Consider the following 23,414-nt stretch of genomic DNA (forward strand, 5'->3'; position numbering starts at 1 on the left):
TTGTATTATTTAATTTAATTATTATTATTATTAATATATGTTTTTTTCGTCCCCCCTCCCTGCTTGATATATGGCAGGGAGGGGGTCTCTCCTTCCCTGGTGGTCCAGCATTGGCAGTTCAGTGGGGGGAGAGGGGGGCTGTGAGAGAGCATTACTTACCTCTCCTGCAGCTCCTGTCAGCTCCCTCCTCCTCCGCGCCGTCCGGTCAGCTCTTCTGTCAGCTCTCGCAAGACTTACACTGGGAGCTGACCGAGGTGCTGAACTGACGACGCGGAGGAGGAGGGAGCTGACAGGAGCTGCAGGACAGGTAAGTAAACGCTCTGCAGCCCCCACAGCCCCTGTCTGTATTATGGCAATGCAAATTGCCATAATACAGACTATTGACTCGAGTATAAGCCGAGTTGGGGTTTTTCAGCACAAAAAATGTGCTGAAAAACTCGGCTTATACTCGAGTATCTACGGTATATATCTATACAAGGTCAGTACACTCACAATTTTCAGAGCCTATTATAAATTGGCTCTGGACGTATAAGGCACATCAACTACTCTTAGGTATGCAGAGTATTTTCTTCAGCTTGTATCACAGGAACAACAGGGAATCCCAGGTCCAAACTGAAAAATAAGCTATTTAATTAGTACAAGTAGTACATACAGAATGAATAAAATGAGTATTAAAAACACAACACGTTTCAACACACAACTGGGTCTTCCTCAGGTGTAAGCAAAATAAAAGTGTGCACAAGTTCATTTATATACCATATACAAGTTAATTAACATCAAATACACATGTGCATAATTAAAATGGAGCACTCCTATTTCCAAAGATGGTGTTCCGCCATCCACAAGATGGTAACATACTATTTGAGCCCAGAAACCCTACACAATATGTCTCCCGGCATCTTTCTTCCATCTTCCGTTTTCACCCGGTATTGGCCGATACGTTACATCCTGTGACGCACTTTCTCCGATGTCCTCTGTGTTGAGTCACGTGACATAGATCATCATGCGGCAAGGGGAAGCTTTCCCATTCATCTTCTTAGAGGTCTTGATAGTACTATACATTGCATCCGGTGGGGAAAACAGAAGTCTTAAGATACCATTTTATAAATGGGCTGACCTCTCATAGTCCATATATGCATATCGTGGGAGTTATGGGCAAAAAAGTATTAATAAAAAAAAAGAAGACATCATTGGTATATATAATCAGAGAGCAATTGTAGCAATAAATATAAATAAAATAAAAGACCTGAACCAAAAATTTTTTAACATTTTGAGTAGAGAATAATTACATTTTTGGTTCAGGTCTTTTATTTTATTTATATTTATTGCTACAATTCATACAGGCTTTACTATGTACTGTTTTATTTCCTGTTTAATATAGAAAACAGTGCTACTCCAAAAGAGATACTTTTTACTAAGAGATTATTGCAAGGTGAATGGTGCGTGTGCGCTGAAACCTTTATCTGTTTTATTGCCTATTGTTTTTAAGTGTATTTTAGTGACTGTACATTTGGGTGTTTTTGTAGCAGCACCAACTTTTAGGTCCACCTATTCCTTCTTTCCTTTATTATTTACTAAAGTGAGTATTCATAGTGAATTTAAATTTTAAGCATATCTGACTTAGACCATTTTTCCAATTTGACTACTTTGATAGTCAATATTATATTCACTTTGAATGATCAATTTAATTAGAAAGTAATTTAGCATTCTAGAGGTCAATACAATTGTTATGGACTGAGATCTCTTAAATAAAAGCCACTGGCTGAAACATTGGGTTACAGTCATTTGTAAAGGAACTCCTACAAGCTAAATTCTATTCAGAAAATAATTAAACTAGGAATTCTCAAGTCCCTGGCCATCTACTGTATTTATCCCACCGCAATATAACATTAAAATTAAAATATGGATTATCTCTGCTTACCCACTTTTACCCCAATAAGTAAGAAGACATGAAGGGATCTTCCCTAACTGGTAGAGTAAAATACATTATTTTCATACTTACATTATCCAATAATATCAAGTAAAGCCATTGAATCATTAAAATCTGCCTACGGAAACGTGCTCACAAAATATCCGCAGGAAGCTATTAAAATAAACAGAGATGAGCATGTGCATAAAGCAATCCATGCTTAACAGCTGGGTGACAAGTAACAGAATGGGGAGTTAAGGGTACAAATGCTCATATAAAAAGTAATGTAGATTCCGCTAACAAGCTTCCAGAGCAACAACATCATTCATCACGATACAAATGCTGAAACTGGCTCTTGATACAATCTTTCCAGCTGTTTAAAGTATATAGGGAGTGGAAGATGCTAAACACAGCCAAAGTGCTGCAAACATTTTTACAACACAAGGGGAAAGTTACTTAGGTCATCTCATTTAACTATTTTTTTGTTTGGCTTCTTCAGTTATTAACACTGTAACTGGATACATTTTTAGAACAAGAATTATAATATTGAAGTGTAACAAGCCCAAAATCAGCTAAAGAATAAGAGGTATGCATCTCGGTATGTGATTAGAGTACTAACATTAGATTCTGAGAAACACCAAATATTCACTAACATTTTTTAACGTTTCTGTTTCTTGTTGTCTTTTGTTGATCAAGGCCAGAAGACGTGATCAGTGGTCACTGTAGTAGGTACACCCCTACACCTGCCTGTAATCAATTAATCATGTGGCATCAACTCAGTGCATACAAGTATACAAACATGGTCAATATGTTCGGTTGTTGTTCAAATCTAACATCAGAATGATGAAAAACATGCAGATGTCCTCAGATTTTTACAAACAGCATTCTCTTCAGTTTGCAGTGAATATTGTGAAAAAAAGAAGCAAAGTAAGTAAGCTTCAGTTGTGGGGGCAAATAATACATGCATCGTTAAGGTTAGAGAATGGCTAGACTTATTCAAATTGGCAGCAACTCTATAAATAAACATGCAGTACCACACTGCTATGCAGAGCAGCTTATTTGAAGGCACACAACATTAAACCTTACGGTTCATGAGCTACACCTGCAGATCACCACAACAGCTACATGTGCACCAAAGGTGGACAGTAAAAAAATGAAAAATGTCTCTTGGTCGTACAAATCTTGATTTCTAAACAAAACAAACAAAATTCCCTCTAAAAGTGGGAATAAACACAGGTGGATTGGCACTGTCTACAGAGTGGCAACTACCCCCAGTGTCTAAAATCACTCAAAGACACTAACAAACAATGATAAAACAATATGGCAAAGTGGGCGGTGCAACATATAAATAAGAAGTGCAGAATGTATACTTAGTAGTAGCCATTCCTTGGGCTTAATCTGCAAAATATAAAAGTCCATACATAGTGTAAAACCGTGGATAATATAAGAGATAGAAGCAAAGGTAATGGGTCACTCACAATATATAGAGCCTAAAAAAGCAGGCTCTAGCTTGATCGCCTGTGGAAAATCAGCTTTTCCAAGCTATTCAGACTGTCCCCACGATCTTCCTATGGGTACTGTTGTTTCAGATGCAGGAAAGATGAATGGTAGACCAGAATTGGAACTTAAAAAAGTATTTACTTGCATAAAACAACATAAATAAAAAGTAGTACAATAAAAACACAACGCGTTTCGACAGTTCGTCTTTTTCAAGTGTATAGAGTCTTCTTCTTTTGGCGTTCTTTTATGTCTGTATTTCCGGAAATCAAATTTCCCGCCAAGTTCAACTTCCAGTATGACGTCATGACGCACGTTCCGTCATTCCGTCATGACGCAAGGACCGTCATTACATCATTCTCATTCTCATGCGTCCGTGCAGTAATCAGGAAGTAGAAGAGAAAGTTCCATTTTGCACAAGGGCAAAAGCATTCTTCTAATTAAAAAACAACTAAATGCATTGCAATCACACAATAAGTGCAAATGTCTAGTGTAATGTAATATAATAATCGAAAACAATAACATACTATCAATAATAAAAACATATTCAAACATAGTATATAAAACAACTTAATTTACATTTATAGCATAATAATATGAATACAGTATATGGACAATATCTAGCTGTATATATGGACACATCAAATAATTGTTTAAAACAGAGAATGAATATCTCAAACCAAAGAAAAAAGGGGGAAAAAGGAGACAAAGTTAGAAAAACGTAATATATGTAAAATAAAATCATATTAAAGCTGCCATTTCAAAATCAACGTTGAGACCACTGGGAGATAGGGTGTCTAAATTAAAGATCCACCTCATCTCACAGCGGCTCAAAGTCGATTCCACATGGCCACCCCTCCAATGGGGTCTGATATGCTGGATACCATAAAAGCTAAGCCCTGTAGGGTCTCCTCCATGATTTTTGAGGAAATGTAAGGAAACATTATGTTTCAAAAAACCTTTTTTTATATTATAAATGTGTTCTCGTATTCTAACTTTTAATGTTCTTGATGTCTTCCCGACATATTGAAGTCCACAAGGACATATGAGGACGTATATAATATTTTTTGAATTACACGTAATAAGTGAGTCAATTTTATAATTATATGTTCCTACCCGTGACTTAAAACAGTCTAATTTCTTAGGTTTATTTTTATAGGTTTTACATCCCATACAGTCACCATAATAATAAAAGCCTTTATTGTTATCCTTGTAATTACTCAAAAAGTTATTATGATTTTTGGATTTATCTAAATAACTTGTGGTCAAAATCTGTCTGAGATTTTTTGCTCCCCTAAATATAATTTTCGGTTTATTATCAATATAAGGTAAAATGTCCGTATCTTGTTGTAGAATGTGCCAATTTTTATTAAGCACTTTTTTTAGGGTTTTATGTTCCTTACTATAGTTAAAAATCATGGGGATCGTATCATCCCTTTTATTATCCTTAGATTTATATACTAAAAGGGGTTCTCTATTTCTTTCTTTCACAGTTATTATTTCATCTTCTACTTTTTTTGGAGTTGTAACCCAGGGCTCGAGTCCTGCAGGAACGCATGGGAACGGCGTTCCTGCACTTTTTCCAATGCAGGAAGGCCGTTCCCAGTCCTGCAGGACCAGCCCTGCTACCTGCACACAGGGCCCATCACACGCTGTGTTCCTCTCCAGCACTAACTCTCGCAAGACCCGCGGCTGTAAGAGAGTTGCCATGGGTTACCATGGCAACGCTCCGCACAGGCGAGTCTCGTGAGAGTTAGAGACGGAGAGGGAACACAGCGTGTGATGGGCACTGTGTGCAGCGGCTGGCTCCCCCACCGGACCACCAGGCGATCTCCCCCCTCCCTGACAAGGTAAGAAGCAGGGAGGGGGGAATAAAAAAAATATACACACATAAAGTTTTAAAACAAAAAAATGCTCCCCCCCATCATCCTGCACGCACACACACACACACACACATTATCCAGCACACACACATCATCCAGCACACACACACACACACACATCATCCAGCACACCACACACACACATCATCCAGCACACACACACACACACACACACACACATCATCCAGCACACACACACACATCATCCAGCACACACGCACATCATCCAGCACACACACACATCATCCAGCACACACACACATCATCCAGCGCGCACACACACACACACACACACATCATCCAGCACACACACACATCATCCAGCACACACACACATCATCCAGCACACACACACATCATCCAGCGCACACACACACACACACACACACATCATCCAGCACACACACACATCATCCAGCACACACACACATCATCCAGCACACACACACACACATCATCCAGCACACACACACACACACACATCATCCAGCACACACACACACACACACACACACATCATCCAGCACACACACACACACACACACACACCATCCAGCACACACACACACACCATCCAGCACACACACACACCATCCAACACACACACACATAATCCAACACACACACACATAATCCAACACACACACACACATAATCCAACACACACACACAAATAATCCAACACACACATCATCCAACATACAAACACACACCATCCAGCGTGCGCACACACCATCCAGCACACGCACACACACCATCCAGCACACGCACACACACATCATCCAGCACACGCACACACACATCATCCAGCACACACACACAGCATTCATTATAAACAATCTGCACTAATTACAAACACACTACATTCATTATACACACTCTGCACTCATTACAAACACACTAGATTCACTATACACACTCTGCATTCCTTATACACACTCTGCACTCACTACAAACACACTACATTCATTATACACACTCTGCACTCACTACAAACACACTACATTCACTATACACACTGCACTCACTACACACACACTACATTCACTATACACACTTTGCACTCACTGCAAACACACTACATTCATTATACACACTGCACTTACTACACACACTACATTCATTATACACATTATGCACTCACTACAAACACACTACATTAATTATACACACTATGCACTCACTACAAACACACTGCATTCATTATACACACTCTGCACTCACTACAAACACACTACATTCCTTATACACACTCTGCACTCACTACAAACACACTACATTCATTATACACACTCTGAACTCACTACAAACACACTACATTCACTATACACACTGCACTCACTACACACACACTACATTCACTATACACACTTTGCACTCACTGCAAACACACTACATTCATTATACACACTGCACTTACTGCACACACTACATTCATTATACACATTATGCACTCACTACAAACACACTACATTAATTATATACACTATGCACTCACTACAAACACACTGCATTCATTATACACACTCTGCACTCACTACAAACACACTACATTCATTATACACACTCTGCACTCACTACAAACACACTACATTCCTTATACACACACTGCACTTACTACACACACTACATTCATTATACACACTCTGCACTCACTACACACACTACATTCCTTATACACACACTGCACTTACTACACACACTACATTCATTATACACACTCTGCACTCACTGCAAACACACTACATTCCTTATACACACTGCACTTACTACACACACTACATTCATTATACACATTATGCACTCACTACAAACACACTACATTCATTATACACACACTGCACTATATATGGCCATTGGAGCAACTAAATGACCTCCATTTGTCTAAATATACATAGGGATTAAGGAGAAAGCGCAGGTAACGTTTTTCTTTTCTTTGGTTTTTACTATATATTGGGGCTGATGTGTGTTGTAGTCCTTGCTGCTTAAGCGCAGGACTTCTCTTTTTGTATTTGTATTTACTTTGTATCACACAGCCTGGTTACAATGCTGCTACCCATCCCATGTGTTCCCTATTAAGGGTTAATAAGTATAGGGGTGTATATAAAAAATACCCCTTTCTGTCTCATTAGAGATATCTTTGCCAGAAGCTCAAGGAAGCAGGCTGAAGGGTCAGTGTTAGGACCCGCTTAGGGAGGTCTGCCTTGACGTTGGCAGGCGGGCATTCCCTCCAATGGCCATTGGAGCAACTAAATGACCTCCATTTGTCTAAATATACATAGGGATTGAGGAGAAAGCGCAGTTAACGTTTTTCTTTTCTTTGGTTTTTACTATATATTGGGGCTTATGTGTGTTGTAGTCCTTGCTGCTTAAGCGCAGGACTTCTCTTTTTGTATTTGTATTTACACTGCACTATATGCATAGGAGTGTAAAAAAAAATTTTTAAGGGGGAGGGGCGGGAATCTTGGGTGAGTTCCCACACTTTTTTCCCCAGGACTTGACCCCTGTTGTAACCCCTATCTATAAACTGTTCTTTAAGAGTATTAGCTTGATGTTCAAAGGACTTAAGATCTGTGCAATTCCGTCTTACCCAAATAAATTGTCCCCTAGGGATATTTGCAAGCCACGGTAAGGAGTGGCAGCTATCCATATGGATATAACTATTGACATCCACAGGTTTGAAAAACGTGCGGGTATTAACTTTATGATCCTGTATAAAAATCTCTAAATCTAAAAAATGGATACATTCCTCATTATATAAAAATGGATACATTCCTCATTCCTCATGTATATTCCACTGATAGGAATTTAGAAATGTAATAAATTCCAAAGCAGAATCTCTGTCACCTTTCCAAATTTAAAAAATATCATCGATGTACCTTTTGTATAGGACCAGGTTCGCATTCCAGTCATGTTGTGAATACACATATCTATCTTCCCAGTATGACATAAACAGATTCGCATAACTGGGTGTGAACCTGATCCCCATAGCTGTCCCCCTACACTGTAAGAAAAAATTATCTAGAACCAGAACAAATTGTTATGGAGGATAAGAGATATCCCTTCCATAACAAAGTCCACCTGCTCGGCAGGATACAATGTGGAGGATTCTAAGAAAAAACGTGTAGCCTGGCACCCTATCTCATGTGTACAATACATGTGTACAATACATGTGTACAAGCTAGTCACATCACATGTAATAAATAAAAAATCCTCTTTCCATATAAAATTATGTAAAATCTGTAGTAGACTCATAGAGTCTTTTAAATACGATGGACTCTTTTTAACTAGTGGTTGGAGGTGTATGTCTACGTATTTCAATACATTTGATAGAAGAGATCCAACCCCTGAGACGATAGGTCTACCTGGGGGGTTGGATACATCCTTATGTAATTTAGGTAAAGTATATATCACAGGAATTTTTGGTGACTTAATATTTAAAAAGGTATATTCTTTCTGATTTATAATGCCTTCCGAAAAACCTTTCTCCAGGTATTTTCTAAATTTCTCATTTATATCTACTTGTGGATTTTTATCCAATTTCTTATAAGTATTACGGTCTTCTAATTGCCGTTCAATTTCTGAGATATACTTATCTCTATCCATTAGGACCACACCTCCTCCCTTGTCTGCTGGCTTAATTACTATTTGGGAATCTTTACCCAGATTATACATAGCCTGTCTTTCTTTTCTAGTCAAATTGTCATTCTTATTCTTTTTCATTTGCTTAATATCGTTAACACATGCCCTTTCAAAAACTTTCATGGAATGGGATTTTAAATGTATAGGGTAGAAAGATGACTGCGGTTTGAGATCTGTATGATTAAAACGAGACATATCTGCACCAATACCTTCATCTTTAGGGGGATTCCGATCAAATTATTTTTTTAAACACAATCTCCTCATGAACCTATTAATATCAGTATATGCCTCAAATTTGTCCATAATGCAACTAGGTGCAAACTTAAAACCTTTGTTTAAAACATTCCTTTCATTTGGGTTAAGAACCTTTTTGGATAGATTAAAAATTCTAATTTCCTCCTGATCTTTTCTTTTCGGTCTCTCCCATCTCTTTCCTCCTCTATTTCCCCTTCTTCTATATCCCTGTATCGTCTTTTTTGGGGTATAGGGGTCTGAGTGGGAGATTCCCTCCAACGTTTCTCTAAAAAAGGAGTCGTTCTGTGATTATCTAAATCTCTAATTGGTTCAAATCGATTGGATATCTCGATTTCTCTCCTAGGTCTCAAAGGTGGACTCTTCTCCCTCCTATATCTCAGAGGAAAATTGTCATGTTTAGCTGGGACATATTTCTGTTTATGGCCAGATCCATTTGCTTTCTGACTGTATTTATTATTCATCGGTCTGTAGTGGTTTGTTTCCATTTCATAATTATTTTCCCTACGTTTATGATGATTTCTTTTGACTTCAGTCCAGCTTTTATGTTATGCAGCATATCAGACCCCATTGGAGGGGTGGCCATGTGGAATCGACTTTGAGCCGCTGTGAGATGAGGTGGATCTTTAATTTAGACACCCTATCTCCCAGTGGTCTCAACGTTGATTTTGAAATGGCAGCTTTAATATGATTTTATTTTACATATATTATGTTTTTCTAACTTTGTCTCCCTTTTCCCCCTTTTTTTTTTGTTTATATGGTTTGAGATATTCATTCTCTGTTTTAAACAATTATTTTATGTGTCCATATATGCAGCTAGATATTGTCCATATACTATATTCATATTATTATGCTATACATGTAAATTAAGTTGTTTTATATACTATGTTTGAATATGCCTGCTCTTTTAGGCTCTATATATTGTGAGTGACCCATTACCTTTGCTTCTATCTCTTATATTATCCACAGTTTAACACTATGTATGGACTTTTATATTTTGCAGATTAAGCCCAAGGAACGGCTACTACTAAGTATACATTCTGCACTTCTTATTTATATGTTGCACCCCCCACTTTGCCATATTGTTAAATCTTGATTTCTACTGCAGTATACAGATGCTATGGTTGGGATGTAGCTCAATCAACATGAATTCATGGACCTATACTACATTGGGTCTATTGTTAAGGCTGATTATGGTGGTCAAATGGCATAATAAAGTATTCACCTGCTTTAGTCCCCTTAATACCAAGTAAGTTTCTTTTCAAATGCCACATTCTACCTGAGTACTGTTATTGACCATGTAAGTCCATTTGTATCCACACAGCTATTACACAAACATGACAGAAAGTTCAGTGTACTCAATTGAACGTCATACCTATCATATCTCAAGCCAACAGGGCATCTTTGGAAAATAATTGAACCAGAGATTTTTAGTATGATTATACACAAACAACCTGCAGCAACTGCATCATACTATCATATTAACATGGGCCAATATGTCTCTGATATTTACAGCACTTTGTTGAATTCATGCAAAATGAATTTGGGCTGCTCTGGGGCAAAGTGGGTCTAACCTTTTAGTAAAAATGTTCATGTTATAAAGTGCCACTGACTGTATGTATAACCGCATAAAATGTAAAGAGCCATATATCTATAAGTATATAAAGAGGTGGAAAGTAAAGGCAGTAATAGTCCCAGTTGTGAAAGGGACACTCGAGACTGTGACTCCCAAGTTGGGGGAATGGCTTTAACAGATTCCAGGTTGGACATCTGAGAGCGCTCTCCAGAAGTGTGCAGTTCTAGGAGCAGCTAGAATACTACGCAGAACTCTCAGACTGCCAGTCCTTTAGTAGAATGAGAAATAAATATAACATCAAGGAGGGTGAGAAAATATATATTTTAAAATATATTATATATACATGTACAGGGAGTGCAGAATTATTAGGCAAATGAGTATTTTGACCACATCATCCTCTTTATGCATGTTGTCTTACTCCAAGCTGTATAGGCTCGAAAGCCTACTACCAATTAAGCATATTAGGTGATGTGCATCTCTGTAAGGAGAAGGGGTGTGGTCTAATGACATCAACACCCTATATCAGGTGTGCATAATTATTAGGCAACTTCCTTTCCTTTGGCAAAATGGGTCAAAAGAAGGACTTGACAGGCTCAGAAAAGTCAAAAATAGTGAGATATCTTGCAGAGGGATGCAGCACTCTTAAAATTGCAAAGCTTCTGAAGCGTGATCATCGAACAATCAAGCGTTTCATTCAAAATAGTCAACAGGGTCGCAAGAAGCGTGTGGAGAAACCAAGGCGCAAAATAACTGCCCATGAACTGAGAAAAGTCAAGCGTGCAGCTGCCAAGATGCCACTTGCCACCAGTTTGGCCATATTTAAGAGCAACATCACTGGAGTGCCCAAAAGCACAAGGTGTGCAATACTCAGATACATGGCCAAGGTAAGAAAGGCTGAAAGACGACCACCACTGAACAAGACACACAAGCTGAAACGTCAAGACTGGGACAAGAAATATCTCAAGACTGATTTTTCTAAGGTTTTATGGACTGATGAAATGAGAGTGGGTCTTGATGGGCCAGATGGATGGGCCCGTGGCTGGATTGGTAAAGGGTAGAGAGCTCCAGTCCGACTCAGATGCCAGCAAGGTGGAGGTGGAGTACTGGTTTGGGCTGGTATCATCAAAGATGAGCTTGTGGGTACTTTTCGGGTTGAGGATGGAGTCAAGCTCAACTCCCAGTCCTACTGCCAGTTTCTGGAAGACACCTTCTTCAAGCAGTGGTACAGGAAGAAGTCTGCATCCTTCAAGAAAAACATGATTTTCATGCAGGACAATGCTCCATCCAAGTACTCCACAGCGTGGCTGGCAAGAAAGGGTATAAAAGAAGAAAATCTAATGACATGGCCTCCTTGTTCACCTGATCTGAACCCCATTGAGAACCTGTGGTCCATCATAAAATGTGAGATTTACAAGGAGGGAAAACAGTACATCTCTCTGAACAGTGTCTGGGAGGCTGTGGTTGCTGCTGCACACAATGTTGATGGTGAACAGATCAAAACACTGACAGAATCCATGGATGGCAGGCTTTTGAGTGTCCTTGCAAAGAAAGGTGGCTATATTGATTTGTTCTATATTGGTCACTGATTTGTTTTTGTTATGTTTTTGAATGTCAGAAATGTATATTTGTGAATGTTGAGATGTTATATTGGTTTCACTGGTAAAAATAAATAATTGAAATGGGTATATATTTGTTTTTTGTTAAGTTGCCTAATAATTATGCACAGTAATAGTCACCTGCACACACAGATATCCCCCTAAAATAGCTATAACTAAAAACAAACTAAAAACTACTTCCAAAAAATATTCAGCTTTGATATTAATGAGTTTTTTGGGTTCATTGAGAACATGGTTGTTGTTCAATAATAAAATTAATCCTCAAAAATACAACTTGCCTAATAATTCTGCACTCCCTGTATAGTAGTATTTCATATTTTGGTTTAAATCCCTATAATTATCTCTATTTTGATTTAATGTGAAGGTGCAGTCCATGAATATGCAGTTCAGTGACTAATACAACTTACTCATCTGCTCTAATAAACTACAAATGTATTGCATGATATAATGTATAAGGTGGACATTTTGCAAGATGAACATAACATCTTGTAGTGGACATAATTTGTCAATACAGGTATAAGTGTTGATGAGCAAAATCTGAGCATTGCTCACTCCGAGAATGTTTTTGTTAAAACTGAAATTTTGGACCAAACTGAACCATTGCAAGTGATTATTTTGGGACCTGCTTGGAACTCTAATTAGAACCATATGTTTATTTCACAGTCATCTATTACTTCAGCCTTAGTGCTATTTTGTACACCGAATGCTACAAGTTTAGAAACTCAGTCTGTCCTTTAAAAGCTTTTCAGAATCCTGGACACACAGTAATACAATATGAAGGACTGAGTGCTTAAATGAAAGAGACAGCTGTCTCAAGGCAGTTCATAGCCACAGTTTTCACTTATCTGTGCAGTCCAACTTATTTGGACGAGGCAGATGATTGAATAACCTGGGCAACTGGCCTGATAAAACCCTCACTCGATACCCAATATTGCATTAGCCAAACATGATCTTACTACAGACATATCTGAACCATTACATCAGACACAAGACTAGGTCCTTGTTTATAATGGTGTGGGAGGGAATACATATTAACCCATTTAACTTGCAAAGTAAGTAGAAAGGAAAATAAAAAAGCACCTCATTTTATTTAACAACTAAAATGTTAATACAATTTTTTGCCATGTCAGGCCAATCTAGAAATGTATTGTCTGATATAAAGTACGCACGCATTCTTTTGCAATAATGGAAGTTCTGGCATTGAAGTGTGTAAGTGTTATGAAGATTATAGTGCGTCTAAAATAAAACCATGTGTTAACACAAATGGTTCCTTGTCCTTAAGTTATTTTCTTTAGGTTTATACTCCAATCCCTGCGTTCACTGTCAGTCCATAGACATGAAGTCTATGAAAAGCCAGACTGTAACTGACTGCAAAGACAATTCTATAAAGACAAATATTAATTTATATTGATTTTAAAATAATATAAAATTGGATTTGATTAGTTGCATTTTGGCAGGAATTTAAAGGACAACTCCATGGCACTGTATCAACAATGCAGTTATGTCCTTTACATGTTAATGTGATGGTCATATAGCTGTAGAGTCTCCAATGTCCTCACATTGACATGTACAGTAAACACGGGAATAGCAATAATAGCAAAAATAACTTGTTTATTTACCCCTTAACGATGGAGACAATTGTCCAAGTTCCGAACCAAAACAAAACCTAGAATGTGTTTGTTCCATGGTAATTTTAGAGTTTCTCTTTACGTGCATCCATGCATAATACTCAAAGAACAAAAAATGCTTTATTTTATTATCCTATAAGAATAAGTAACACAACATTAAGTGTAAATGAAATGGGAAAAATAAAAACAATGTGTCTCTTTAATGTATCAGTGCTGATTGTTAAACGGCTCACATGTCTAGAAACTAAATACATGTTTGGTACTAAGGGATACCTTTGCTGATATCAGCAGAGAGATACACCAGCTAAAAATATATTCTTTAGTTAAAAGAGCAGTCTGAGATTGCAATCTAGTTGCTTTTTGCAGCATAATGGGGAGATCTCCCTGTAATGCTGCTGTCTGGCATACTGTATCTACTAATCACACTGATCAGTGCTAGGCAGCAATCAAAGCCCTGGAATGATCACAATCGGCAGATTAACATGCAGTATGAAACTGTCAGGGACTGAAGAGATTATTTCAGTCTCCCAATGAGTGCTGGCAGAGTCACATTGAATGCGGCTGAGTAGTGAATTAGTAATGGTGAATTCAAAGGATTTAATGTGCTATATGCAGTGCTCTCTTTAACCCCTTAAGGACCAAACTTCTGGAATAAAAGGGAATCATGACATGTCACACATGTCATGTGTCCTTAAGGGGTTAAGCTCATCTATCAGTTGGGGCAACTAGATATAGCTCCAGCTGACAGAGGGAAGTCCCAGGTATCAATTTATACCTGGATCTCCCCGGTGCGAGCAGGGATTTAACCATGCACACACACTGCACATTGCAGACAAGATAATTTAGATCCCCATTTTAATGTCTGTATGCAGCACTCACTTCAAGAGCTGCATTCAACTTATCTGTCAGTCTGAGTCCCTAAATATGACCCTAGATAAAATTAAATTAAACCTGCAAAAAGTGCTTATTGGGAGAAAAAGGAAAACAGTTTTTAATGTTTCACCTTTAAGAGCACTCTTGTGCTGTTTAAAATATTTAATACTGCTTTAACACCTTAGTGCAACTCACATATCTGTGTTCAAAACATCATGCACAAAACATGTCTTCAAAAAGCAGCACTGACAGTGTAGCAGGTGGCTGTAAATGGAACTTCCTAAATGGTTAACTCTTACCAGGACTGGGTAAAAAGCCAATTGGTGGTGACAATTATGATGGGTCTAATTATTAAATCTTTTAGACAGAAACAATAAGACAACAATGCATCAAACATGTCTTGTATCTAGTGGAGGTGGTGATGAAGGGACAGTGTCAGGATACCCCATGCCAGTCTCTCCCTTCAACCTCTATAATAAGTCTATCTGTTCATCTTACAATCTTCTCTCGTCACCTGTCTCTCTCAAATCACAAATTGTGAATCTCCCCTTCTCAGGACTTACTTGTCTCAGTCTACTAATCTCCTTTCATTCTTGCTCCTGGTATGAGGCACTACTAGCAGTGTAGCAGGAGTCATGGAACCAGGGTCCCAGCAGTTCTATGGTCCACCACATCTGTTGAGATATATATGTGGTACAGCATTCATTTGGCTACTTCCGAGTCATGCTGGCACTGCAGCAGGTTCTGCTATGCAAGGCAGGGAGGTAGGTCTTAAGGCAGGCTCCTTTGGAACAAGACACAGCAGGGCCCAGGGAGACAGCTGAATTGCTCATCACATGACCACAGACAGGAGAGCTAAATTTAGAGAGGTTGAGTGTTTCTATGTGTGTGCATCTGTGTCAGTGTATGAATCTGTGCATGTGTGTCAGTCTGTGTGTGTGTATATCTTGTGGTGTGTATCTGAGTGTATATATGTCTGTGGGGAAGTGGGTGTGGTAGTGTATGTGTGTTTCTGTGCATGACAATGTGCACTTGTATGTGTGTGGTAATACATCTTGCATTCAATCACAAACATTATTTTTATTATGTTATTATTTATTATGTTATTATTTATATAGCGCCAACAAATTTCACAGCTCTTTACAGTGGGTGGATGAACAAACATGTAGTTGTAACCAGACAAGTTGGACACACAGGAACAGAGGGGTTGAGGACCCTGCTCAATGAGCTGACATGCTAGAGGGAGTGGGGTAAAGTGACACAAAAGGTAAGGATAGTATTAGACTAATGACAGTTGCAAGAGAGGAATGAGTCGGGAGCTATTAACAGTTTAATTGATACACTATTATGAATGAATCATACACCAACACTGTACACAAAACAGTCCTGAATGTTAACAGCAACACTACACACAAACACAACCCTGTATTCAAATTTGAACACTAGACACAAACACACTCCTGCACCCAGACACTATATAAATAGTGTAAAATCAGCTTTATGTTAACTATTTTATAGCTATCCAGTCCACCCAAGATTTGTTCCCCTGCAACCCTTCTAAGTTCCGATACTCAGTTTCCTCTGCACAATATCATAGAGCAAGTGCAAATGAGGAGTAGTGAAGCAAAATAAATAAATAAATATTTAATTGCACGGGAAGCTGCAGTTTCATTAATCCCTATATTAATTTAGGTCTGATCGATGAAATATCTACTCTCAAAAGCTGCCATTTATCTTGGAACCCTGGACATCAGGAGATATGATGGACAACTCATCTTTATAGCAATGTAGGGGTGAGAGATACCATGTTTGTCTGGACAAATACCAAGTGCTGCAGGAGGGAAATCATAATTAATCATTAATGATTCATGTGACACATTAATGCTACATGAAGGCAGGACATTGCAACCATATAACCCATGAACTATACATACCATGATGGTTGTACTCAGATAGCATTACACTCCACTTGCCCTATTCAACTTAATTTGCACATAAACCCATTCATGTAACCCATCTACATGGTATGTTATATAGCTTATAAATACCTATATTGCCAAGGACAGCATTTCTATTCAATATAAAGCACACATGTGCACCCCATTACAGTGCCAGAATCCCCTATTTCTAAGTAGCCATATAAGTCACTCATGTTAATGTGCATCACATTGCGGCACATACTATTGCTGTGCTGCTACAAGTCACTTATGTTAATATACAAAACATTAATATACACATAAGCCACATATATTCACATTCAACATGCTACTGTAAACTGTTGCTATCCAGTCTTGTAGATCACTCATGTTGTTCAAAAATACTTTACTTTATACACTATTGTGCAATTTAATAATCAATTTTTGTTTAATATCTTTGTACATGTTGGTGACTCATGTTAATTAACTCTATTCCCATGATACCACCATAAACCACTCAGAGAAACATACAAAAGGTAGTGTATACAACGTTGCAGTGTGTTATAATACAGTACATTATTTTAACCTGGATAGCCAGGTGGCTTGCAAAGTCACCCTGGAAATACTATGCACTCTGTACACAGTGCTAATTATGCTAATTTATGTTGTGTTACTTCTTACGTTGTTATTGTATTCCTGTGACTTTAGTGCTAATGCTATTTAGTTCTGTGAGCAAATCATACAGCATATTACTTGACCGGTGTATTGTCGCCATATGGGCATCCGGAACCTTAGACAAACCCCCACATACCTCCCCCCCCAAAACGCGGTATATGGGTAACATTTTCACAGCTTTATTAAATATATAAATAATAACTGAACAGAGAAACTTTAGGTCATGGCCCTATGCCCCGCGTTCGCTTCCGTATCCTTCTATTAGGTATAAAAGGCAATGACCCCACTATAAATAACATATATATATAACATTATACCAACATAAACACCACTTAAAGTGCCAACAATTTATTATAAATTAACCATGGTAGGGGTATACCCGGATACCCCTACCCCACCAGGTTCTCAGCCACCGACAGGACTCGAAACCTACCAAACATACCAATAACCATTCACATAACATTCCTAATGGGGAGCCTATTTCCTATCCTTCAGCTCCCTTTCCCACCACGAGCTCAGACCTTGAACCCTTAAGCCTTCTGAGCTCCCCTACCATGAAGAAACAGTGCTTTCTGCAGCCCTTCCTGCCAACCCAGGTTCAGGAGGTCCCACCCCACTGCGAAGAGGGGAACTCCATCCGAGTGATAGTAACCGGGCAACCTCACATCCAACTCCCAATGTCTCCCTACACACCCCCCACTTTCCTAACAAAACTAGCCATCAGGCTATTCACCTTCCCATGGCAGCGATCGATAGCCAATGGGTCGCGCGCATTCGGCCACTGCTGCCTGGGCACCATCTCAGACCAGACCACCAATACCCCGGGAAGCATATGCCTCAATTTATTCACATCCTGTTTCATCCATTTCACCAGCTGACGCTGCAATATCAGGCCCAAATCGTCCCCCTCCACCTCCCGCGTGGAGCACTAGAAAATCCAGCCTACCACCCCCACCCCAGCTACCATGCGAAACACAGCATTGCATACATCCCCCCAACAAATATATATATAACCAAACCATAAAACTGCTAACTTGTCCTTCGGAAAGTCCAACTGCTGCCCCTGAATTTGAGCTGCGGCTCTCTTCTTGGCCCAGAACGCAAAGGAATGCCCGACGATCCAGGCAAAACAAACAGAAACATCACCACCAACTCCCATCACCCCCATGTTCCCCCCTACCCTGTCTCATTCCAACATACCCAAACGCACGTATGAACAGAACCTGATCGATTCCCATCTCCCAATCCGCTTGACCACAGCCTCCCCCAAGCCCAAAAGGGTGGCTTCAGTAGCCACCCCGATGCAGAAGGAATGAGTCCCAAATTGTAACCCCAACTTCACCAGTCCCAACCGAACAACCTTGGCAAATTGAAAGTGAGAGAGGGATAAACCATTCGCATGCACCAGCAAAAAAAAACCAACCGCGGGCCTCCTAGCCATGTCCAGTGACACCGCGGTCACTGGACATAACGTCGAGTCCGGTGGGGCACCCAGTGTCACATCCCTACCCATGCCCCTGACATCGGTCTTGGATTGGGCCAGGTGAACCACGAGCTTCCCGTCTTGCATGTGTAACCCAGACACCTGAATACCCCCACCAGCCACCCGATTAGCACTTACCCTGAAAGAAGGCCAGGAGAAACGCCGCCCCAAAACAGCAGCCCTTCAAACTCATCCAAATATACCTTGGGTAACACCCCAATAACACCTTCACAGAAAGAGGCCTCCAAGAATCAGGCACTCGGCGTCCCTTCCCGTACCCTTTAAGCGCCTGGCAAATCACGAAATTATTTGTGACATCGTCCCACCCATGTAATTTAAACCAAAACACCAGGGATGCCATGTTCCTATCTACCACCGCCGGGGATGGATTCCCAGCTAGCAATTGAAATGTAAACCAGAGTAATGCATCTAGTCGCGACTCCCCCACCAGCGCCTGATCTAACCCAGGACATGAGCTTTCCCGTCCTATCCAGACCTTACTGTATGCAGCCCAGGTGCCCGGTGCCACCGAGGCTCTCACACATCCTCCAAGCAGGAATCTCCGAGCTTCCACATCTTGTCCAGGCATGCCTGCCATACCTCCTGCTCTCCAGGTGCCACTGTTCGAAACCGGGACCACTGCAAACGAGATAAAGCGTCAGCTACTACGTTCAAATACCCTGGCACATGCATCGCACAGAAAACCACATTGAGCGACATGCAAAGCAAAACAATGCGCCGCAACAAACATACCAGCGGCTTCGATGACGCTGACAGATTGTTAACCACGTGTACCACAGCCATGTTATCCGAGAAGAAGACTACCCTGTGGTTCCACAGCTTGTTACCCTTGTTATAACGCCAGTGCCACTACCAAGGGGAACAACTCCAAGAATGCCAGGTTACGGATGAGGGGGCTTCCACCCCACTCCGCCGGCCACTGCTCCACGCACCATATGCCACCAAAATAAGCCCCGAAGCACACGCTACCCGAAGTATCCGTGAAGAGCTTGAGCTCCTCCTCCTGCCTTCTGAAAGAACACGGTGTTACAAACTGCTATTTGTAACTGGCCATTTAAATGATAAATTGCCCTGCTTCCCTGGATTGTGGAGAAGCCTATTTGCCACCCTCCTCCCGCATGACTATGGCCCTGGGAGATTGGGCCCTTTAAAAACAGTATTCGGCCATACCAGAGTGTATGTCACTTATTCTGGCCCTTTAAATACTGTGGGGAAGGATTGGTACTTTTTATATGGCACTTCGGATGCAGCCGCAGTGCCAAAGTTGTCGAAGTGGCCGCCATTCGACAAAGGAACACGTGGCGGCGGCCATTTTAATTTAGTCGAACGCGGTCAGCGGTGTATGCTAAGAAATCCATGGAACTAAAATCGGCTACGCAAATACACGAACACCGCTGACCCTTACCGTCTCCTCCACTTCGACACTTCGGTTAAAGTCGAAGTACGTTTGACAATTCAAACACCATGTTACAATGTGCTATTTGCACGAACGAGCCCATTCGGGCATTCGAAGGGAACTTAGTCGTTTTTCTGCACGAAATTGACCGACCACACAGCCCAAATCTATGGAACTGTTTTGGGCAGGAAAATGTGCTTGCGGTCGGTCATAAAGGACTTCCGTCTATCTTTTTGTCCACTGCAGGGATTGGTATGATTTTTGAGAGTGTTTATGTTTAAAGTATGCTGATTTCAAATATGTTATTTATATGGAGATTGGATGTATGGTTTTAAAGTTACAGGGTATGTGTAAAAACTGTATTTTTACTGTCTGTGTGGCGAAACCAACCTCGCCACTGGGCCCTGGAGAAGCCTGTTTGCTAGCCTCCTACCTGCTGACTATGGCCCCTGGGTTATTTGGGGCATATTGTACTGTATATTGCTGCTACTGGCCCTTTTAACAGCATCTATGGACATATTGGGACTTTTGGGACTACTGTCCCTTTAAGACTGTGATACATATTCTAGTGTACTGCCTGTAATATTATATGTGTATTTGTGTGTTAAGTTTAACCTGGGATATGTATGCAGCATTCATCTGATTGTTCGGTAGAATCACTCCATTTATTATATTGAGTGAAACTACCGAACAACCAGACCACCCAGGAATAAGTGTGCCTCCAATTACAGTTTGCAACAATGTTGCAAACATGTAATTGGCAATCAGTTTAATGTATGCTTTGTCCTCTGGGTGGCCGCCATTCGGGAAACAAACACGTGGCGGCGGCCATCTTAAACTACCGAACAGCGGTGTTTTGCCGTCGAGTGTCTGGAACTAAAATCGGACACTTGACTAGGCAAACACCGCTGAGACCTCCATACTTCCAGAAATTCGTATAGAAACTACCGAATGACCCGCCGTTCGGTAGAAAGAACCCCACAAACAAGGGAATTCATTCAAACCCTCTCCAGGCTCTATAACACAGGCAATTCGTCTGTTTTCATTCCCTTGTTTGTGACCGACCGCAGGGCCAAAATGCATGGAACTGTTTTCGGATACTTTACCCATGCGGTCGGTCAAATCTTTGGAACCCCATATCTCCCGAACTGTTCATCCGAATGACTTGAATTTTGGATATGTTTCCCCCCTGAATAAGGGCTATCCAGCAATGCTGGATTTAAAGGTGTACCCCCTGTTTTTGGGGTACATCCAGAACTTGGCTGGAAAAGTGTACCGGATAATTGGGTTTAATGTTATCTGAGGGGAGGGGATGTGTGGGCTGAACCATGTATGTGATTGGTTATTTTATGCCTCCCCCTGGGTGTGGCCTGTATGTGGATTATTGTAATAAAAGCCAGGCTGGATGAGCCAGTCGAGAGTTCCTGTTTTACCCTCAAAGTGATGTGTCGTCTCATTATTGGGGGGAAGGATTTATTGCATGCTGTTCCAGTTGACTGCTAGGAGTACAAGCCTATTCGTATGGTTCCTATTCAATGGTCTACAGCATTCATATGCTTGGGAGAATTTAAAGGTTTCTCGGATTCGGTGATTGTGGTGTCTGCCAGAGTGCTTGGAGTCCTCAGGAAGCACTAGGAGCATCCATTAACGGAGGTACCAAGTCGGGGTGCCAGGTGATCCGTTACAGTCTGTGAAAATTATGTTAACCCCTTGTGTAACATAATTATATCACAGGCAGAGGGGAGGATTTTGTGTGTAATTGCTGGGAGTGTTTTCGGTAATATGCGTGTATGATTGGTTGTTTTGTAACACCCTGTGGGTGGTCCTATCTAAGGGAAACCTGCATAAAAGAAGCTTCTTTTGGTGCCAATAAACAGAATGACTTGACCCTCTAACTTGCTGCCTTGGCTCATGTTTGTAGGGAACAACTGTAATCACTACAGGGATTGCTATGCTCTTCATACTCCCTTAGCTACTGAGCTCTTGTAAGAGCTCTTGTTCCTGATCCTGCTTCGCTCTACAGAAGGAAGAGGTTCAGCTACTGGAACCTGGAGCCTGGTCGTAGGTCCAGGGTGGATAGAAGACGGCGAGATCCTAGCCCAGCAGCGGCGGTTCGTGGAGTCTGCAGTACTTATGGTGTCTACGCAGTAGTTATGGTGTCTACAGTGCTGATGGTTCTTTGGTGAGCGCTAGGAGCATCCTTTCTACGGTCCAACTTCCAGTCAGCCTGGAGGCAACCGTAACACACGGTACCGTTAAAATCTTGCAAAAAGTGTCCCACACCGCCAGATCGGCCCACATAAGCGACGACACCATGATGAAATGGTGTTGTGACCGCACCCCCGTTGTTGCAGTAGACAGGCTCCGGCAAAAAATTCACCCCATCGGGATCACCCTGCAGACAAAGTTGAGCTTCCCGAGGAGTGATTGCAGTTGCTGAAGGGTCACCTTCCGCGCCTGCAGCACCTCCACAATGACTCCCCACAGCCCTTCCAGCTTGTCCTGAGGCAGCCAACACTCCCCTCGCACCAAATCAATTTTGAGACACAAGAAACTGAGGCACTCCGTCGGGCCTTTCGTATTACCCACCGCAAGCAGTACTCTGAAGTGTCTCGCCCCCCATTCGATAGTACGCACACACCGCTGACCGTGTTCGACTGTATTAAAATGGCCGCCGCCACGTGTTCGACTGTCTAATGGCGGCCACTTCGACTACTTCGGCACTTCGGCTGTATCCGAAGTGCCATATCGAAGTACCAATCCTTTGTACAAAACAGTTAAAGGGCCAGAAACAGCATAACATAAGTCCATAATGCCCAAATACAGTTCTAAAAGGGCAATACATCCCAGGGCCATAGTCGCAGGGCAGGAGGCTGGCAAAAAGGCCCCTCCAAAAACCAGTGGCGAGGTTACTTTCGCCACACACACTAACAGATACACACTAACAGACACATACACTAACAGACACACACACACTCACTGACACACACAGTAACAGACACACACACACACTCACTGACACACACACTAACAGACACACACACTCA

The sequence above is a fragment of the Pelobates fuscus genome, chromosome 9 (assembly GCF_036172605.1).
Source record: "Pelobates fuscus isolate aPelFus1 chromosome 9, aPelFus1.pri, whole genome shotgun sequence".
NCBI lineage: Eukaryota > Metazoa > Chordata > Amphibia > Anura > Pelobatidae > Pelobates > Pelobates fuscus.